The 21,605-nt window shown below is 39.4% G+C and overlaps 1 pseudogene; it reads left to right on the top strand.

Moving 5' to 3' along the window:
* The first annotated feature begins 364 nt into the window (after positions 1-364).
* On the top strand, positions 365-4,835 carry LOC118061285 (uncharacterized; annotated as a pseudogene).
* The last annotated feature ends 16,770 nt before the right edge of the window (positions 4,836-21,605 follow it).

Raw genomic sequence — 21,605 nt, 5'->3', positions numbered from 1 at the left:
GGAGATTATGGTTATACCTCGAATATTGAAGCTCCTTTGCCGCTGTTCCAAACGGAGATAAGTGGGCTAACTCGGAGTGGTCGTTGTTTCACACCTGAAGAACTAGAAAGACAAAGAAAGGCTAAAGGCAAGGAGGTGCTGGACCTCGATAAAGAGTTTGAGGTGAATAAACCTGTGACTGAGGAAGAAACAAATGAGTTCTTGAAACTGATGAAGCATAGTGAGTACAGTATAGTGGATCAGTTGAAGAAGACCCCTGCTAAGATCTCCATCATGTCATTAATACTCAGCTCCGAGCCACACCGTAATGCTTTGCAAAAAGTACTGAATGAGGCCTATGCCCTAAGATATTGAGCAAAAGACCATGGAACATCTAGTAGGGAGGATTCATGCTGCCAATTACTTGTATTTCACGGAAGATGAACTTGACGCTGAAGGAACTGGACATAACAAGCCCTTGTATGTCACGGTCCGATGCAAGGATTGCCTCGTCGGCAAGGTTCTCATTGATAACGGCTCGGCCCTGAATGTGTTACCAAGGCATATGCTGGATGAAATGCCGATACATCCCTCACATATGCAACCCAATGTGATAACGGCGAGAGCGTATGATGGCTCGTCAAGGCCAGTGGTAGGGTCAATTGAGGTCGAACTAGCTGTGGGTCCACAAGTCTTTCTAGTAACCCTTCAAATGATGGATATCCACCCTTCCTATAGCATGTTGTTAGGAAGGCCATGGATACATTCTGCGGGAGCTGTCACCTCTTCGCTACATCAATGTTTAAAGTACATTGCCAACGGTGTCCTGGTTACTGTTAAGGCTGAGGAGACTATATCAATGGTAAGAAATGTGGCGGTTCCATTCATTGAAGCTGAAGATTGTACGGACGGAAACCTTCATGCATTTGAGATTGTGAATACCGAGTGGGTGCCCGAGAACACTGTGTTGAGGAAGCCAGAAATCTCTGAAGCCACTAAAATGGCCGCTAAAAGCTTTTTGAAAAACAAGATTCCTTTCCCATACGATATGGAGCAAGGAAGGCTTGAATGGAGGGGTATAATCAAATTGAAAGCTGCAGAACAGAGGTTTGGGCTTGGATATAAGCCCAAGAAAGAGGATTACAAACGAGCTGCTGGTGCAAGAAGGGAGAAGAGAATGGCTAGGATTGAAGGAAGGAAGCCTGTAGAAAGAAAACTTAGTCATCCCTCCAATCAGGATTTCATTTCCAAAGGCCGCATATGTGATACAACCTGATGGGGACATGGAGACCTCTTTCAAAAGCTTTCTTCAATGAACATAAACACTCTGGAGGAAAATCAAGTCAAGGACATTGCTGAGAAATTTGAAATCCGAAAGGAGGATTGAAGAGCTGCCACAATTAGCCATCCACACTTTGGAAGAAGTCACCGTCAAGGACTTTTGTTCGGAAGCTAGCCGAAGGGGAGAAGTTCCAGAATTGGGAGACCCCAAGAAGCTCCATTGGTTTTTAAAATGTAATCAACAATGATTTGTTGGATTATATTTTTTTTGCTTTTTTTTTCTGTTTTGTTTTTATTCATTGACAATCAAGGCTCAAGATGTCAATTGGATTTTATTTTGTTTGTGAGCCAATCTTTTGTTTTTTAATGAGATCATGCATTTTCAAAATTCATCTTGATGTCTTACTATGCATTTACACATCACTTTCCGCTTTCAGGAACCCTGAAAGTGGATCCTCCACAACAACACCTGCACTTTACATTGAGAATGAATGGCCAAAATTTAAAGAATACATAGTGGTTGTAGAAGATGAGGAGTGGGAAGAGGGAAACGTATGGGAATTCACAAAATTAATAGAACAACACGAACAGGCTTGGAGGCCCGCTAAAGAGGAACTTGAAACCATAAATGTAGGCAATGAAGAAATCAAAACGAGAGCTGAAGATAGGGACTTTGATCACCCCTGAAGCAAAAGAAGAGTTGATTGCACTGCTCAAAGATTATGTGGATGTCTTTGCCTGGTCCTACGAGGATATGCCTGGTTTGGATACGGACATTGTAGTACATAGAATACCACTGATGGAAGGATGCAAGCCGATTAAGCAGAAGTTAAGGAGAACTCATCCGGAGGTCTTAATCAAAGTAAAGGCGGAAATTGAAAAACAATGGGACGCTGGTTTTTTGGAAGTAGTGAAGTACCCACAATGGGTGTCAAACATAGTGGTGGTACCCAAAAAGGAAGGTAAAATCAGAGTTTGCGTGGACTTTAGGGATTTAAACCGGGCTAGCCCTAAAGATAATTTCCCTTTACCACACATAGATATGTTAGTTGATAATGCAGCACGCAGCTCCACATATTCCTTCATGGATGGGTTTTCAGGCTACAATCAGATAAGAATGGCGCCAGAGGATAGGGAGAAGACAACCTTTGTAACACCATGGGGAACCTTTTGCTACAAAGTCATGCCATTTTGGTTTAAAGAATGCTGGGGCCACTTACCAAAGGGTTATGGTGACTTTGTTTCACGACATGATGCACAAAGAGATTGAAGTATATGTGGATGATATGGTTGCTAAATCTAAAGAGGGAGAGAATCATGTCCAAATATTGAAAAAAATTATTTGAAAGATTAAGGAAATATAAGTTGAGGCTTAACCCAGCAAAATGTTCATTCGGGGTGAAATCCGGTAAGCTGTTGGGGTTTGTGGTGAGTGACAAAGGGATAGAAGTGGATCCTGAAAAAGTAAAAGCTATTCAATCTATGCCACCCCCCAAGACTGAGAAGGAGGTGAGAGGTTTCTTAGGAAGGTTGAATTACATCGCTCGGTTTATATCCCATTTAACCGCGACTTGTGACCCGATCTTTCGTTTGTTGAGGAAGAAGAACCCTGGAATATGGAATGAAGAGTGTGATAAAGCTTTTGAGAAAATCAAGCAGTACTTGCTAAATCCACCTCTACTTGTTCCTCCCGTACCAGAAAGGCCATTGATTTTATACCTAACAGTAACCGAAACAGCAATGGGATGTGTGCTTGGGCAACATGATGAAACCGGAAAGAAGGAAAGGGCCATTTATTACCTAAGCAAGAAGTTCACGGAATATGAGTCTAGGTATACTGTGATTGAGAAGCTGTGTTGCGCACTAGCATGGGCTACAAAGAGATTACGTCAGTATATGTTGTATCACACTACATGGTTAATTTCCAAGTTAGACCCATTAAGGTACATTTGTGAAAAGCCTTATCTATCTAGCCGAATTGCAAGATGGCAAGTTCTTTTGGCTGAGTATGACATAGTATATATGACAAGGAAAGCCGTGAAAGGGAGTGTTATTGCCGATCACCTGGCTGACCATGCTATGGAAGATTATGAGCCATTAAACTTTGACTTTCCCGATGAAGATGTGTTTGCAATAGAGGAAGAGAAATCAGATTGGTGGGTTATGTACTTTGATGGTGCTGTAAATGTATGTGGTAACGGGGCGGGGGCACTGATAATCTCTCCTGATAAGAAGCAGTATCCGGTTTCAGTTAAGCTGCAGTTCGGGTGTACCAATAACACGGCTGAGTATGAAGCTTGCATTCTTGGTTTAGAGGCTGCATTAGAGATTAACATAAAAAAGATAGATGTGTATGGAGATTCAATGCTGATCATTTGCCAAGTAAAAGGAGAATGGCAAACCAAAGAAGAGAAGTTAAGGCCTTACCAAGAATACTTGGCTAAGCTGGCTAAAGAATTTGAGGAAATAGAGTTCACCCATCTAGGAAGGGAAGGGAACCAGTTTGCAGATGCTTTGGCCACACTAGCCTCTATGGCCAAGATAGACTTTGGGCACAAGGTACAACCAGTACACATCAATATCAGAAATAACCCCGCTCATTGCTGCTCAGTCGAAAGAGAAGTGGATGGAAACCCGTGGTACTATGATATCAAGAATTTCATCCAAAACCAGGCATATCCCATGGGGGCATCCAAAATCGACAAGAAGACCTTGAGAAGGTCGGCAATGGATTTTTATCTGGATGGGGAGATTTTGTATAAGAAATCATCTGACGGGACTTTGTTGAGATGTTTGGACGAATTTGAGGCAAAAAGCACAGTACGGGAAGTCCATGAAGGGATTTGCTCAACTCATGCTAGTGGACATGTGATGGCCAGGAAGATACAAAGAGCCGGATACTTCTGGATGACGTTAGAGAAGGATTGTATCGATTATGTCCGGAAGTGTCATAAGTGCCAAGTATACAGTGACAAAATCAATGCTCCTCCGGCTCCTCTGTTTAATTTAACATCTCCATGGCCCTTCGCGATGTGGGGAATTGATGTGATTGGACCGGTAAACCCAAAAGCCAGCAATGGTCATAGGTTTATTCTCGTGGCTATCAACTACTTCACAAAATGGGTAGAAGCTGGGTCATTTGCTCATGTGACGCAAAAAGTGGTGAAGAAATTTATTGAGAGAGATTTGATATGTCGGTATGGTCCACCAGAAAAGATTATAACTGATAACGCCCAGAATTTCAACGGCAAGATGATAATAGAGCTCTGCACTAAATGGAAAATCAAGCATTCCAATTCTTCGCCATATAGACCAAAGATGAATGGTGCGGTAGAAGCTGCTAACAAGAATGTCAAAAAGATTATTCAGAAGATGGTAGTCACCTATAAGGATTGGCATGAGATGTTGCCATTTTCCCTTCATGCATATCGCACCGCAGTTCAAACCTCAACAGGAGCTACCCCGTATATGTTGGTTTATGGAATGGAGGCGGTGATGCCTTTAGAAGTGGAAATCCCATCATTGAGAGTGTTGTTAAACTCTGGGCTGGAAGAGTTAGAATGGGCAAAGGTTAGATATGAACAGTTGAATCTGATCAGTGAAAAGAGGATAGCCGCGATCTGTCATCATCAACTCTATCAAAGAAGGATGGCTAAATCATATGACAAGAAGGTTCGACCTCGAGGATTCCACGAAGGAGATCTTGTCCTAAAGAAAATATTACCTTTACCTAGAGAAGATCAGAGTAAATGGGCACCTAACTACGAGGGGCCTTACGTGGTGAGGAAAGCATTCTCAGGAGGAGCTTTGTTGCTATCTAGAATGGATGGAGAAGATCTAGTTAGGCCTGTGAATTCCGACTCTGTAAAGAAATACTACGCTTGATGTATTTCGTAATTTCCCGGTCAATAAAATAAATTTCGGCCATGAATTCTCTTTGTAAAGAGTCCTTATATATATATATATATATAATAACATATGATCTCATAGCATTTGAAATCTTTTGTTTAAAAGAACTTTTTATGGCATGACTAAGAAAATGACTCCATCAATTGGAGAACCAAGTCAAATCTGCTTGACATATAGTTGCACATCACACTAGGGGGCAAAAAGTGCATGAAGTGCACATAAGGGTCTATAGTAAACCCAAGCCCAAAAGGGGTATCATAATAAAAACTTCTAAAAAAGCATCTTTTATAAGATTTGCTAATTGCATTAAAAGTTTCAGTTTTCATGAACAAAACCAATTTTTTCCTTTGGCACAAAACTCAATGGAGCAAGAAAGGGCCCCATGAGAAAAGCTTGAAACAAGAGCGAAGAGGTTTACGACGAAAGGGGGACCTATGTTTCTAAGATAGGTAACAAAAACATGCATGCATATTAACCATAATACATTGCTTTCAACATTTGTCAGATCAGGGTTTCATCACCATTTCTTGGGTAGTGCGTTTTCTAACCCTACCTCTTTTTCGAGTACGCCGTTTGAGCCCTCACTTCTCAGGTAGTGCGTTTTCTAAACCCTACCTCATTTCGAGTGCGCCTTTGAGCCCTCACCAACATTTTCTGGGTAGGTCACCCATTACAACGCGGCCATTTTCTCCATATTTTTATCTGGGTAGGTCACCCAAAGAATGAGACCACTCTTCTTTTTTTCCTTGGGTAGGTCACCCATCACAATGAGACTATTTTTTTTTTCTTCTGGGTAGGTCACCCATAAGAATGAGACCATTCTCCATTTTTTCTACCTGGGTAGGTCACCCATAAGAATGAGGCCATTCCTTCCCCTGGGTAGGTCACCCAAAGAATGAGACCACTCTTCCTTTTTCCTTGGGTAAGTCACCCATCACAATGAGACCATATTTTTTTTTCTGGGTAGGTCACCCATAAGAATGAGACCATTCTCCATTTTTACCTGGGTAGGTCACCCATAAGAATGAGGCCATTCCTTCCCCTGGGTAGGTCACCCAAAGAATGAGACCACTCTTCCTTTTTTTTTCTTGGGTAGGTCACCCATCACAATGAGACCATTATTTTTTCTGGGTAGGTCACCCATAAGAATGAGACCATTCTCTATTTTTTTTACCTAGGTAAGTCACCCATAATAATGAGGCCATTCTTCCCCATGGGTAGGTCACCCAAAGAATGAGACCACTCTTTCCCTTTTCCACTCGGGCAGGTCACCCATCATAATGAGACCACACACACATTTTTTTTTGTATTGGTTATGAGTAAAGGAATCGCCGGATGGGATTTCAGGTTAAAGGAGATCACCAGATAGGATCTCGGATGGATGTCCATGATTGATCAAACTAAAGTAAGAATTTAGAGGATCGCTGGATAAGGATCTCGAGATAACTAAGTTTTGATCATAGTTTTTGGGCTAAGGAGGTTTGTTGTAAAAGACAAAGTTTCAGATCAATTAAGCTTCGACCAGATCAGTTTTGGGAGTTCCGTTGTGGGTTTATCTTTATAACACTTACTGCGCAAAACCCATGCTCCGTAAGTATTATAAAGAGGGGGCATCTGTTGTAACCCATTTTTGGGTCCCCATGAAAAATAAAATAAATAGCCAAAAGAGGTTAGAAAAAATAACAGGAGACAGAAGCGCTCAGGAAACAGTCAGAAAATTGGTCAAGGAATTTAAAAATACAAGGATTGAATTTTTGACAGTATATTCTTGAAGGATGAAAGCCCTATTGAGAAGGAAAATTTGAATTTTGAGGAGAAAAGCCCAAATTTGGATGTTTATGGACTTAATTGGATTTTTATATGAATTTATAGAAGATTTGATTGCAAGAAAAATTGATTTTTAAGTCAATTTGGGCTTTAATTTGAAGAAATTTTAAGTTCTGGGGCCAAAATATATTTTTTAGGAATTTATTGGGTCAAATCAGGGGCTTAATTGCATAAATATTGAAGTTTAATGGCCAATTAGGGACTTAATTGTGAAAATCCGAAACCAGGGACCAATTTGGAGAAGGCGCAAAGATAGAGGGGGCTGTTTGGAATTGTTTCAGGGGCTTAATTGAAGAAATTGGAAGTTTATTGATCAATTAGGGGCTTAATTGTGAAAATCAGAGGCCAAGGACCAAAGTGAAAAACGCGGCCAACTATAGGGGTAGGGACCGAATTTGGCAGGGACGCAATTGAATTTTATTCTTGATTGAAGGACTCGATTGAAGGACTTAATAGAACAAATGACAAATTAGGGACTGATTCAAAACAAAGTTTCTGGCGCCCTTATTTTAAAATGAAACGGCGCGTTTTATCCAAAACGACGCCGTTTCATGCATAAAAAAAAAAGAGAGAGACCAAACGGTGCCGTTTTGAACGGCACTGTTCACTTTCTTCTTCCCCCCGAACATTACAACGGGGAAGAAGGAAAAGTTTGCATTTTTTTTATTTCTCTGCAGGTCCCTCTTGCCACCGATCGAGGCCCCACGCCGGTGGGCCACCGACAGAAGACAAGAGAAGAGTGAAAGTTTGAAACCAGGAGGAAATTTAGAAAACAAAAGTACAGAAAGCAAACCGAGAGGACTTCGCCGGATTTGCTTTGGAAATCGCCGTGAGGAGCCGCCGTGAGCTAGGACGCCGCCACCGCTTCCACAACAGCACCGCCATCAAGCCACCGTCTCTGCCGCGCCAGGTACGCTTCTCCCCCCCTGCACATTTTTTCTTGTTATTTATAAATTTCGTCTCCTGCATCCAGAGGCGTTCTGCATGCAAGGGACGGGGGGGGAATAATTCCCCCCCCCCCGTTTTTTTTTATTTCTCTGGGCCAGACGGTGTCTGGCCCAGAACTATGTGGGACGGGCCAGAGGGCTCTGGCCCAATCAGGCGGTCTGGGCCGGGTCCGGCCCAGACCGAGGTTAATTAGTTTGTTGGGCCGAGATCGGCCCAGTACCTGTTTGGCCGAGTTCGGCCCAACGACTGTTGGGGCTGGGTCCGGCCCAGTTTAGTTGGGCCGGCCCAGCCCCTTTTAATATATAAATATATTATATTATTATTATTATTATTATATGTGTGTATGTATATATATATATATATATATATATGTTTTTTTTTTTTGAAAGAAATCTGAAAAAATCTAAAAAAAAATTTTTTTGTTATTTTCTTTTCATATAAATATACTTTTGTTTTATACATTTTGGTTTGTATTTTTTATACTGTAAAGATACAAAACCAGTGTTAAAAAAAATATACCTGGTTTTCGTCAAAACATCAAAGATTTTTCAGAATAAAAAAATGTTTATGCTTTCAAAAAAATTCTAAAAAGTCCCTAAAAATATTGTTGATTTTTCTGCATATTTTTAGCAAAGTGAATTAATATCGGTTTGTATTTTTTATACCGTAAGGATACAAGCTCAGTATTAAAATACCCGATTTTCGTCAAAGCATAAAAAAATAATATTTTCCAAAAATTGTTTTTTTTTTGTTTTAAAATACGGCCTAGTCTCTCCAATATATATATATATAAATATTATAACATCATATTTTCACACAACAAAGAAAATTTTCAAAACAATATATGTATTAACATGCATTTTGGCTTTAATAACCAGTTTATTCAAGCCATGAGAACTAGACCAATATTTCAAAAATTCTAAAAAAATCTTTTTGTTTTCTTTTAGTATTTGGGATTACGAATTTATACGTAAAACGTATTCCTAAATATTATTAATAAAGTTTGGTATAGACGTTAGAATGGTTAGGATTTTACCCGATAAGATAAAAGACTTTCTTACCGAGAAGGATTTTTCTTGAACCATAGACAGACCAACGAATAGAAGTACAATAACACTTTAGTTTTCATCAAACAATAAAACAATGCAGCTTACCTTAGGTAGGGCGTATTTGGGGTGCTAATACCTTCCCTTTACGCAACCAGTCTCCGTACCCGATCTTTGAGACCAGTTAGGGTTCCTAGTGACCAAAATACTAGGTGGCGACTCCAAAGAACCAAAAATAAAATAAAATAAAATTTCGCCAGCCGATGCCACGCGCCGATTTTTTTGGGGGTGCGACAACTCTTATGAAAATGGAAAACTAAGAAAAACACGAGTCTGGAATTTGCGGAAGAGAGAAGCAATAGAAGTACATGTGCTATCAAATATCCTTTTGTTCATCTCCTCCCAATTTATATAGACAAGGATACCAAGAGAGACATGCCTCATTCGTCCATCAACATTGTTTCCACCATGACACAGCCCCCGGATAGGACTGGTTAAGGTTGACATGCGCCTTGTAATACGCAACCAATTTCCAATCATCTGCCAGAGAAGGGAGGTCCAATTGCGACTAAAAACCAAGTGGTTTTGTGACTCCTCATCAACCTGACAGAAGACACAAGATGAGTCAGTGTAGAGGAAACGAAGTTTGTCTCCTGTATGAAGCCTACCCAAAATCACCAACCATAGAGTAAAGTTGTATCGAGGCATAAACCATGACTCCCACACAATCTTTCTCCAATGCACTAGAGTGCTTTGAAACCACAAAAATTCATAAACGCTGGTTGTGAAAGGGCCATTAGAGCAACTCCAATATTCCATCAAAGAGAGAACATGGGACTGGCCTCCACCCATTACAACAAGCTTGTCCTAAAAGTTGATGATGGATTTCGACAAAAGAGATGAACTTGGGTGAGTTGTGGCGTCCCAAATGGAGTGAGTATGTAAATAGTAATGATGGACCCATTGAATCCAAAAGGAATCAGCTTTAAGATGAATATTCCAGAGTGGTTTAGTAAGAAAAATGTTATTACGAGCTTTGATGTCAAAAAGACCCGAACCACCTTCATTTTTAGGAAGACAAACCGTTCGACAAGCAACCAATGCAGATTTGTTCCTCGAGACTGTACCAGTCCACAAGAAATTATGGCAAAGATAAATGATTTGCTTAATAACAGTACCAAGAACAGGAAAAATGTTGTTTAGCCAGAATTGAACCATGCCATATAGGACAGACTTAAACAACTCCGCCCTCCCAGTATAACTGAGATGCTTCGCCATCCAACTTTGAATTGCCAACTCTAGCTTCTGAAGAAGCGAGAATTGGCTGGCAAGGAGTTTGTGAGGGCTGAGGGGCATGCCAAGGTAATGGAAAGGAAAGGACCCTTTAGCAAACCCCGTCTCTGATAGGATCAAATGTTTCATGTTGTCTAATACTCTACCAAAATAAATGGAGGATTTGTTAACATTAATTTCCAGCCCCGAGGTCCTCCCAAAGATGTCTAATTGCTGAAACATGGATGCAAAAAAATGCCTATCTCCCCTTGAGAGTAGGATGACATTGTCAGCAAACGCCAAATGGAAAATGCCTAGAGAGGCACACTTCGAGTGGAAGCGGAAGCCAAGAGACATAAAAGCTATATAGAGCATCCTAGAGAGATATTCCATGCAAGTAATAAAAAGATAAGGGGATAAACGATCACCTTGCCAAACACCATTCTTCCCAGAGAAGAAACCATAAATGTTATCGTTAATAGCTACAAAGTAAGAGGCAGTTTCTACACATTGCATAACTAAGTGGACAAAATGGCTTGAAAACCCAAGAAACAACAAAAGCTAACGGAGAAAAAGCCAATTAACCGAGTCAATAGCTTTCCTAAAATCTATCTTCAGCAGGCATCGGGGAGAAGTGTGTTTTCTTTCATAGTTTCGGAGGAACTCTTGAACTAAATGAATGTTATCTGCCATCAAACGACCACCTAGAAAGGCATTTTGCATTGGACTGATAATAGTCGCAAGAGCATGGGATAATCTCATCACTAGAATCTTGGCAATCACCTTATATATCACGTTACAACAGGAAATAGGATGAAAATCTAAAGTTGATGAAGCATTGGCCGATTTAGGGAAAAAAGCAATGATAGAGTGATTAATTTGTTTAAGGAGAGCACCAGACTCAAAAAAATTCTGCATTGCAAGACAAAAGTCCTCACCAATAACATCCCAGGACTTTTTGAAAAAACAAGAGGAGAATCCATAAGGCACGCTTGATGTCCATGTCAGAAAATGGAGTAAGAAGAGAACCATGTAAATCAACATCCAGGCACAGGCCATGCTGAACAACATTAACATCAAAAGGAAGAGTGTCCTTTGAAGTGCCAAGAAGCTGACTATAAAAGTCCACAAAGACAGCTCCAACCTCATCAATAGAAGTAGTGAGGGAGCCATCATTGTGATTAATTGCAGGAATATAATTATGCACATGTTTCCGATTCATAAGACCATGAAAGAATGAAGTGCCTTTATCACACTCCTTGAGAAAATGGCACTTAAGCTTTAGGGAAAAGAATTGTCGTTCAGCTGCTTTAAGATGGAGAAGGTTCTGATGAAGATGTTTGATAACTGCATGAAGTTGAGAATTGTCCTAGTCATTAGAGAAAATAGTTTGATGAGCATCCAGATCAGCTTCAGCACAAGCAACCCTCCAAGAGATGTGGTTGTAATGAAGTTTATTGAGTTCTTGGAGAGGCCCTTTTGTTGCGGTAAACTCAATCTAGACAGCCAACCACCAACTACCACATGCAACCATCAACTATCAACCACCCAGCCACCACTTGTAGCCACCAGCTGTCAACCAACACCCACCACTTGTAGCCAACCACCAGCTGCCAGCTGCCTTCACACTTGAAGTTTGAATTTTCTTACTTTCAATTTGTATATAAATAGGCAGTTAAGTTTATGCTATTATATGTGGGAAAGACAAAAGAGAAACACTAAAGAGTAAGAGAGAGGGTGTGTACTAAGAGTTTTTTGTTTGTTTATTTTGTAAGCTTGTTGTTTTGAAATAAAACCATGTGTTTTATCCCTTCTGAGTGTTTCAAAGAAACCACCAATGGTTTCTCCCACCAACAATTGGTATCAGAGCCCCGTTCGTAAAAAAACAGAGGCAAAGTTCTTTTTGATCATTTTATAGTGTAGGGTTCATCCATACAAACTCACTACTGCAAAAATCAACTTCATCAGAGCAAGAGGTAGCCCACACACGCCACCTGAAATTATATCAATGTAGCCCATGTGCAACCTATGTGCCCAGAGGAAGAAGACGACTAAGCCACACGCGAGCTATACTTGAGTCGCGCCACACTACCTAAGCCACCGCCAAGCCGAGCCACTAGCCAAGCCAAGAGAATATACCCAAGAATATTCCCGATTCAACCCCAACGAACCGCCCGACGCCTAGAATTGGTTTCCTGACCTTTCAGCCCTTTTTGACCCATTTTCAACCAAGTTAGACTGGTTCCCTACTATTTTGAGCATTCTAGATCCATCTACAGTTTTCGTTTTGCCAAATTCAACTCCCAGAAGCTGATATAGTCATTCAAAGAGCAAAATGACTACATAAAATAAACAAACACTCATCCCGAACTTGACCAAAGACAATTATGATAATTGGTGTATCAAATTGAAGGCATTTTTTGGTTCGCAAGAGTGTATAGAGATTATGGAATATGGTTATGATGAACCAAAGTCCAAGGAAGCAGAAGATTCATTATAAGAGGCACAAAAACAACTCTTGAGAGCCAATAGAAAGAAAGACAACAAAGCAAAGACCATCATTTATCAAGGTCTTGATAAAGCCACATTTGAGATCGTTGCTTCCGCAGAAACATCAAAAGAAATATGGGAGGCTCTCCAAAAAAATACAAAGGTGCTGACAGAATCAAGAAGATTCATCTTCAATCTTTACGAGGTGAATTTGAATCAGTGCAAATGAAGTCATCAGAATCTATTTCTGATTATCACACAAGAATTATGGTGATAGTCAATCATATGAGAAGAAATGGAGAAGTCCTCTCAGATGCTCGAATTATTGAGAAAATTTTGAGATCCCTAGATCCCAAATTTGATTTTGTTATTGTTGATATTGAAGAATCCAAAGAAGTGGACAAGTTGATAGTGGATGAGCTTATGAGTTCTTTGCAAGCTCATAAGCAAAGATTGTGAAAAGAAATAGAGATAAGGCAATTGAGCATGCCTTACAATCAAAGTTGTCTCTCAAGGAGGGCAAGGAGAGTTTAACAAGTGGATATACCACTTAAGGAAGGAGTCAACAAATACGAGGAGGATTTCAACAATTTCAATGAAGAGGATCTCGGAATACAGGATTCAGAGGAAGAGGAGGTAGAAACACCACCAGAGGAGGCCTAGGATAACAAGCATTTACTCCTAGAGGAAGAGGAGGTGGTTATAATAATTGTGACAAGAGAAATATCCAGTGTTATAGTTGCGATCAATTTAGGCACTATAGCACTGAATGTCAAAGGAAAGCTCCATTAGAGGTACGTGAACAAGCCAATTGTGCAGAGGAGGATGCCATCATCAGAGGACCAACTGCATTATTAGTCCAACAAGGACTAGGTGAGAATCATGAGAATATTTGGTAACTAGATTCTGGAGCCAACAATCACATGTATGGCCAACGAGATCTATTTGGTGATCTAGATGAGACCATACAAGGTCTAGTTACATTTGGAGATACCTCAAAAGTTCCAGTAAAAGGTAAAGGCAACATCCCAATCAAGTTAAAGAATGGTGATCATAACTACATCGCAGATGTTTACTATGTTCCAGCCATAAAGCATAACATGCTGAGTATAGGTTAACTTATGGAGAAAGGTTATACTCTTTACATGAAGAATTGCCATCTGACAGACAAAGATTACAATGGGAGATTAATTGCTTATGTGAAGATGTCTAAGAATAGGATGTTTCCTTTAAACATCCAATATAATGTCGTAAAGTGTTTGAGTGCCATCACCAACAATGAATAGTGGCTCTGGCACCTAAGGCTTGGACATTGGAATTTCACAAGTCTGAAGATGCTAGCAAGCAAGAAGATGGTCAAATGTATGCCCCACATTGATCATCCAGATTAAGTTCATGAGAGTTGTGTCCTCAGCAAAAATCATAGATCCAATTTTGCCAAAGAAGTCAATTGGAAAGCAAATAAGCCACTAGAGTTAGTGCACACAGATGTGTGTGGTCCTATAAAGCCTATGTCAATTGGACAAAATAGGTACATCCTTACTTTCATTAATGATTTTAGCATAAAGACATGGGTATACTTTCTGAAGAGGAAGTTAGAAGTATTCAATTGTTTTAAAGATTTTAAAGCAATAGTTGAGAAGCAAAGTGGCTATAAGATCAGAACCGTGAGATATGATCAAGGTGGAGAATATACAACAAATGACTTTGAAGCTTTTTGTACACAACAAGGCATCAGACATCAGACAACACCAGCTTATACACCACAGCTGAATGGTGTAGCTGAGAGAAAGAATCAAATGATTCTTGACATGGTAAGAAGTTTACTCAAAGCAAAAAAGCTACCGAAACAATACTGGGCTAAAGTTGTATCATGTGCAGTGTATCTATTGAATCGCTGCCCAACTAGAAGTTTACAAACTGTCACTTAGGAAAAAGCATAGAGTGGTCACAAGCCAAATATTACTCATCTTCGAGTCTTTGGTTATGTGGCATATGCAAAGATTCAAGATGTAAGAAGGACCAAACTCGATGATAAAAGCGAGAAATGCATCTTTGTTAGATATGGTGATAAAAGGATGGGATACAAGTTGTATAATCTCATCACAAAAAAGGTGATCATGAGTAGAGATGTTATATTTGAAGAAGATAAATCTTGGCAGTGGAATGATGATCAAGAAGAAGTAAAATGGATCAGTATTGATTTGATCCTAGAACACGAAGTGGAAGTACTAACAATACTTGCAGAAGGTCCTATATTACTAGTAGATGAGCCACAAAGTCCGGCATACAAATTCCCTATATTCAACAAGAGAAACACACCAGAATCATCATCAACACCACCATCAACATCCTCATCAGAAGGACCAAGAAGGATGAGAAATCTAGAAGAGCTGTACGATGCCACTCAAGTTATGGAAAATACAACTCTGTTTTGTTTCTTTACAGATAGTGACCCACTTAGCTTCAATGAAGTTGTCACAGAAGAGAAATGGATAAAAGCAATGGATGAAGAAATATATGCCATTGAGAAGAATGATACTTGGAAGCTGACTAATCTACCAGACAATAAGACAACAATAGGTGTCAAATGGGTCTATAAAACAAAGAAGAATGCAAAAGGAGAAGTACAAAGATACAAAGCAAGATTAGTGGCAAAAGGCTAAAAACAGAGAGAAGATATTGACTATGGAGAAATATTTGCTCTAGTAGCCTAGCTAGAGACAATCAGACTGATGATCTCACTAGCTGCACAACATAGATGGAAGATCTATCAACTCGATGTGACTCGGCATTTCTGAATGGCTTCCTAGAAGAAGAGATCTATGTTGAACAACCACTTGGATACATTGAAGCTAAAAATGAAGGCAAAGTATACAAGTTGAAGAAAGCCCTCTATGGTTTGAAACAAGCTTTGCGTGCTTGGAATACCAAAATTGACAGGTATTTTCAAGACATTGAATTTGAAAAATGTCCATATGAACACGCAATATAAGTGAAGAAAGAAGCAGATGGTAGCATATTATTTACGTGCCTATATGTTGATGACTTGATATTCACTAGCAACAATCCTACCATGTTTGAAGACTTCAAGAAAAGCATGGTACAGGAGTTTGAGATGACGGACATTGGTTTAATGGTATATTTTCTTAGCTTAGAAGTAACGCAGAAAGAAGAAAGGATTTTTGTATCCCAAAGCGGTTGCGCCAAAGATATTTTTAAAAGGTTCAAGATGGAAAGTTGCAATCCGGTATCAACTCCAGTTGAGAATGGAGTAGAATTGAGGAAGAGTAAAGTTGTAAATGTTGATCCAACTTACTTCAAAAGCTTAGTATGAAGCTTAAGGTACTTGACATGTACCAGACCGAATATACTCTACGGAGTTGGACTTATCATCAGATATATGGAGACACCAGACCAGTCTCACTTGAATGCAGCTAAGAGAATTTTTCAATACATCAAAGGAACAATAAATGAATGTGTGTTTTATACCTCAAGTAAAAACTTCAATCTTGTTGGCTACTCGGGTAGTGATTGGGGTAGAGATCTGGATGAAAGGAAAAGCACAACTGGATTTGTCTTTTTCATGGGAGACACATCTTTCACATGGTCATCCAAGAAGCAATCGATAGTAACGTTATCAAGCTATGAAGTTGAGTATGTTGCTGCCAACTTAGTTGTATGCCATTTAATATGGTTAAGGAATATGCTGAAGTTTTTGGGATTTTCTCAAGAAGTCCTATAAAGATTTATATTGATAATCAATCAGCGACCTTGAAGGAGAATGAGAGGCCTGCCATAGACTAGATAAGGGCCACCAGATAGGACATTCAGTTTGTCTTCTTCATTAACAAATTTGAAAATCAACCAACCAGAATCATGAATTGTTAAAGATGCTTCACAGTGCCATGTGTTGACAATAAGGTTCTGCAGGGCTTTAAAGCCAGACGAACAACTAGCATTATAGCTGACAAGGCTCATCTTCCAAAGATCACATTTAATGTCTAAATCATCATCAAGCAAATCACAGCCTCTAGTTTCAGTAAAAGTAGAATAATGGATAAGCTTGGGGCAACTAGTAGTGTTGCGATTAGAGGCAAAAAGAATACGCCAATAATTAGGAGGAGGCTTATAAAGATTAGGATGGGTGGTGGTGCATGATCGTTACTCTTATCACCACCGTCGGCATCGATTTCTCCGCCGATATTGTTGGTGCTAGATTTTTTGATGGTTTTGATACCTGGGTTGCTATACAATTTCTTACATTTAATTAAAAAAAAAAAGGTCTTTGTCCTCTCTCTCAGCATTGTGGAAGTCCAAGGGCGAGCATCCTATTAATGAGTAGTTGGTCAACTAGTGAAGGTCCCTTTTTGGCTCACGTATATCATTTCTTCTAGCCAATAGGTTCAATCATCTCATGGCATAGAGTGGTTTAGGAGCAGTGGTCTCTACCTAAGTATAGTTTCATACTATGGTTGGCTACCTTGGGCAAGCTCCGTACTCGTGATAGGTTGAGGTTTATTCCTATTAATCCCACCAATGTGTTTTGTAGGCAGGAGGAGGAGTCTCACAGGCATTTGTTCTTTATGTGTGGATGGCCATGTCGCTTATGGGCTATGACAAAATCCTGGTTGTGGATGGACAGGAGCATGAACACCTTGCATAGTTCTCTTCGTTGGTTGCATCCAAAGAAGAAAAGCATGGAGGCACGTATGAGAAGGGTTTCGCTGGGCATAGTGGTTTATCTCATCTGGGAAGAAAGAAACAGACGCGTCTTCGAAGGGAAAACCATAGGAGTTAACACAGCTTTTAGAAGATTCCAAGTCTTGTTTTATATCATCTTTCACTTCCATAAGAAGGATCACTCACTTTTGCATGTCGGCTGATAGGAGCTACAATGATCTTGGGAGATTTTTCCATATTTGCTACTCTGCTTGGGAGGTTCGGGTTTTGTGTTTGTGGTTCGGGGATTCAAGTCCATATAGCTTGTATTCTTAATCTTATGTAGATTGAGATGGGGTTTTGTATTACTAGTTGATTTCACTTGGTCTCGGTTATCCTAGGCACCTGAAATCTTTAGGTTCCTTAGATAACCAAGGGTTTGTTTTTTACGTTGTATCTGTTCGTTGGTGGTTGCTAGGAGCATGTTCCCACTAGTTTTACTATGTACATATGTATATATGGCTTGTTGGTTTTCCAGCTAGTCTATATTTTATCTATTAAATTTATATCATTTGATCAAAAAAAGAAAGGTCTTTGTCCTCTTAGTTATGCAATGTGTAGAAACTGCCTCTTACTCTGTAGTTATTAATGGCAGTTACTGTGGGAGGATTTATGGTTTCTTCCCTGGGATGAATGGTGTTCAGCAAGGTGATTCTCTATCCCCTTATCTTTTTATTGCTTGCATGGAATATCTCTCTAGGATGCTCCATATGGCTTCTCTGTCTCCTGGCTTCCGCTTCCACCCGAAGTGTGATTCTCTTGGCATTTGTCATCTGGCATTTGCTGACGATGTCATCCTGCTCTTAAGGGGAGATAGACATTCTATTACCTCCCTATTTCAGTAATTAGCCATCTTTGGGAGGACCTTGGGGCTGGAAATTAATGTTAACAAATCCTCCATCTATTTTGGCGGAGTATCGGACAACATGAAACAACTTATCCTATCAGATATGAGGTTTGTTGAAGGGTCCTTTCCTTTCTGTTACCTTAGCGTTCACCTCAGCCCTCAGAGACTCCTTGCCAATCAATTATCTCCTCTTCTCCATAAGCTAGAATCGGCAATTCAAAGTTGGTTGGGGAAGCATCTCAGTTATGCTAGGAGAGTGGAGTTGCTCATGTCTGTCCTATATGGCATGGTTCAATTCTAGCTGAACATTTTTGTTGTTCTTGATAATGTTATCAAGCAAATCAAGCATCTCTATCGTAATTTCTTGTGGACTAGTACTGTCTCGAGGAACAAATCTGCATTGGTTGTTTGGCGCATGGTTTGTCTTCCTAAAAATGAAGGTGGCTTGGGTCTCTTTGACATTAGAGCTCATAATAAAAGTTTTCTTGCTAAACAAGTCTGGAATATTCATCTTAAAGCTGATTCCATTTGGATTCGATAGGTCCATCATTACTGATGTGCATCATGGAAATTATAATCCATCTCGTAAAGCTGAATCTAATATGCAAGAGAGTGCAGATGGTCCAATGACAAGAGCGAGAGCAAATCAACTACAACGGGCCATGACGAATCAAATTGCAATGATTGAAGCTGCGTCGGAGTTAAAAATTAGCAACCAGTTTGAAATTGGTTCAAGGGTGCTTATTTGCCTACAATTGGAACTTGGAGATGGGAAAAGCCCTTAATGGTTCTTTTCATGTTGGGCTACTTGTATTTGGATTGATAATGCAAGTGAAGGAATTGATGTTATTTACGGTCAGAACAGTAGATGGATTTGAACCCGAATTTGAAGTCATCCAATGCATGTGAAAACAAGATTTATGTAGGTAAAATTGAAGTTCAGAACATGATCTTTCTAGATTGTCCAACCATGATTGCATTGGACTTTTGTGTCAAAAGTTATGGTTGTTTTAAATTTGGTCTGCTTATGTTTTAGAAATGTCAAAAGAAAAACATGTGTTATGTCATAACCCAAATTTTGACCATTTTTATTTTAATTATTATTATTATTTTATTTACTGAAAAGGATAAAAATGATGATGAAAAAAATAATGATGATGAAAAACAAGTAAAATTAAGAATGAATTAAAATTTGGGTTAAGGGCAACATGATTGGAAGTTTTGAGGTTTTATTAAACTTTGAAATTAATTTAATTAATCAAATCAAGGCTTTAATTGGAGAATTGATAAGTTTTGAGACTTAATTAAGCTTGGAATTAATTTAATTACTCCAATTAGGGACTTAAATGAAGAAATATCAAAGTTTGGGGTTTAATTGGAGTCCAAATTGCGAAATTAAAATCTAATTAAACCCCAAGGACCAACTTGAAAATGGCGCAGACATGTAAGGATCCGATTATATTTTAACCAGGGGGTTGATTGCAAAATTAGAAGAAATACAAGGACCAAATTCGCAGCCAGCAAAACGGGGTCGTTTTGCAACGACTGTTCACCATTTACTCTGCAACGGCTCTGCCTTTAATGGCAGAGACGTTTTGTCCGGTGGCAGCCAACGCGGACGTTTCTTCATTAAAGGCATCGATTACGGAGCATTTAGGAGGCCAGCCATTACCACCACCGAGGCTGCCGCTGTCTCTATAAAAGCTGCGCAAAGAAGACCTCGCGGGAGAGGAGAGACAGGGGAGATAGAGAAGAAAAAAAAGACCCGTAAACCAGAGCACAAAAGACACAGAGAACAAAAAACCCAGAAGCAGAGTGAACAAAAAGGAAGTAAACAAATAGCTAAACCCATCTTTGGTTTAGTCCTAGAATCCAATCACACACAACCGAAAATCAGAAGAAAAAAAAAAAAAAACAGAGAAAAAAGCAGAGCAACACGCAGAGAGCAAGGAAAAGGGCAGCATACACACAGACAAGGATTGTCCTTGCCATTGTTTTATCCCTGCAACAGAAAAAACGAAAGAAGACTCAACAATTGACATCCACAGTAAATCGGCGTCTTCGTTGTAAGGTTCTTTCATCCTTTCAAATCTATTAGAACACGAAAGCAATCGGTGAACACAGAAGCAAAGGAAAGTAGAAGAAGGAGCAGAGGAGAAAAGGTGGTGTCGGCCAGCCAGAGCTTTACCATCGTCTTCATCGCCTCGTAGAGCAGGTACGTCGTTCCCCTTCATTTCTTTTTTTTTTCGTTCAAATTGAGTTGCAATTACACTGTGCGAAGGTAATTTAATTACATTCGCACAGTTCAAGGCACGCATGAATTCACTTCACGTGTGCGCTTTGATGCAACCCAGCCCCAAATAAATTATGCTAGGATGGGCCTGGCCCAGCCCGGCCCAAAAAATATAGATAATAAAAAAAAAAAAAAGTGTAGACAAAAATTTTGCATGTCTTAATTTTTTAGGCCACGAATAATTACCAACGCCAGAGTTGGATTTATTCGTGTTGGAATTTTTAATTGGAATTATTTATGGTGGAATATTTACCAACGCCAGAGTTGGATTTATTCGTGGTCGAATTTTTAAATTGGAATTATTTGTGGTGGAATATTTACCGACGCCAGAATTGGAAATATTTGAGATCAAATATTCATTGGCGCCAGAGTCAGGAATATTATGATCAAATCATCATTTAAAAAAAAAAAAAAGAAAAATACACATGCATTGATTTAAATTTATTTCTTAGGTTTATTCATTGAAGTTAGAGTCAATAATATCATACGTTCTTACACACAAATCAACAAAAAAAAAATTTAGCAAGTTAAGATTAAAATAGCAATGTAGCTTACCTCAGGTAGGGTGCGCTAGGGGTGCTAATACCTTCCCTAGCCTCAACCAGTCTCGTACCATAGGATCTCTCTTGACCAGTTAGGGTTCCTAGTGATCATAATACTAGGTGGCGACTCCTTAAACAAGACCTTTTTCCTAAAAGAACAAGAAACCAAAAATTTGTTCTTTTTCCATAATCGAGGATTATTTTTAAGGTCGCCGCGATGTCGGGTGTGACAGAATGGCGACTCCACTGGGGACCTAGGACTAAGCTTTGTTTTTTTATTTTCTTGTATTGCTAAATATGTTTTTTTGTGTTGTTGGTGCTTATCAAGTTTTTTTGTTTTTTTTATTTATTTATTGTTTATTATTATTTATTATGTTTTTGTGTATTTTTATTTTATTTTTTGTTCTTTTTACTATTTTAGCACACATAATTATTCATATTTATCATGC

The sequence above is a fragment of the Populus alba genome, chromosome 14 (genome assembly GCF_005239225.2).
Source record: "Populus alba chromosome 14, ASM523922v2, whole genome shotgun sequence".
Lineage (NCBI taxonomy): Eukaryota > Viridiplantae > Streptophyta > Magnoliopsida > Malpighiales > Salicaceae > Populus > Populus alba.
This window is presented reverse-complemented; position numbering and strand designations above follow the sequence as displayed.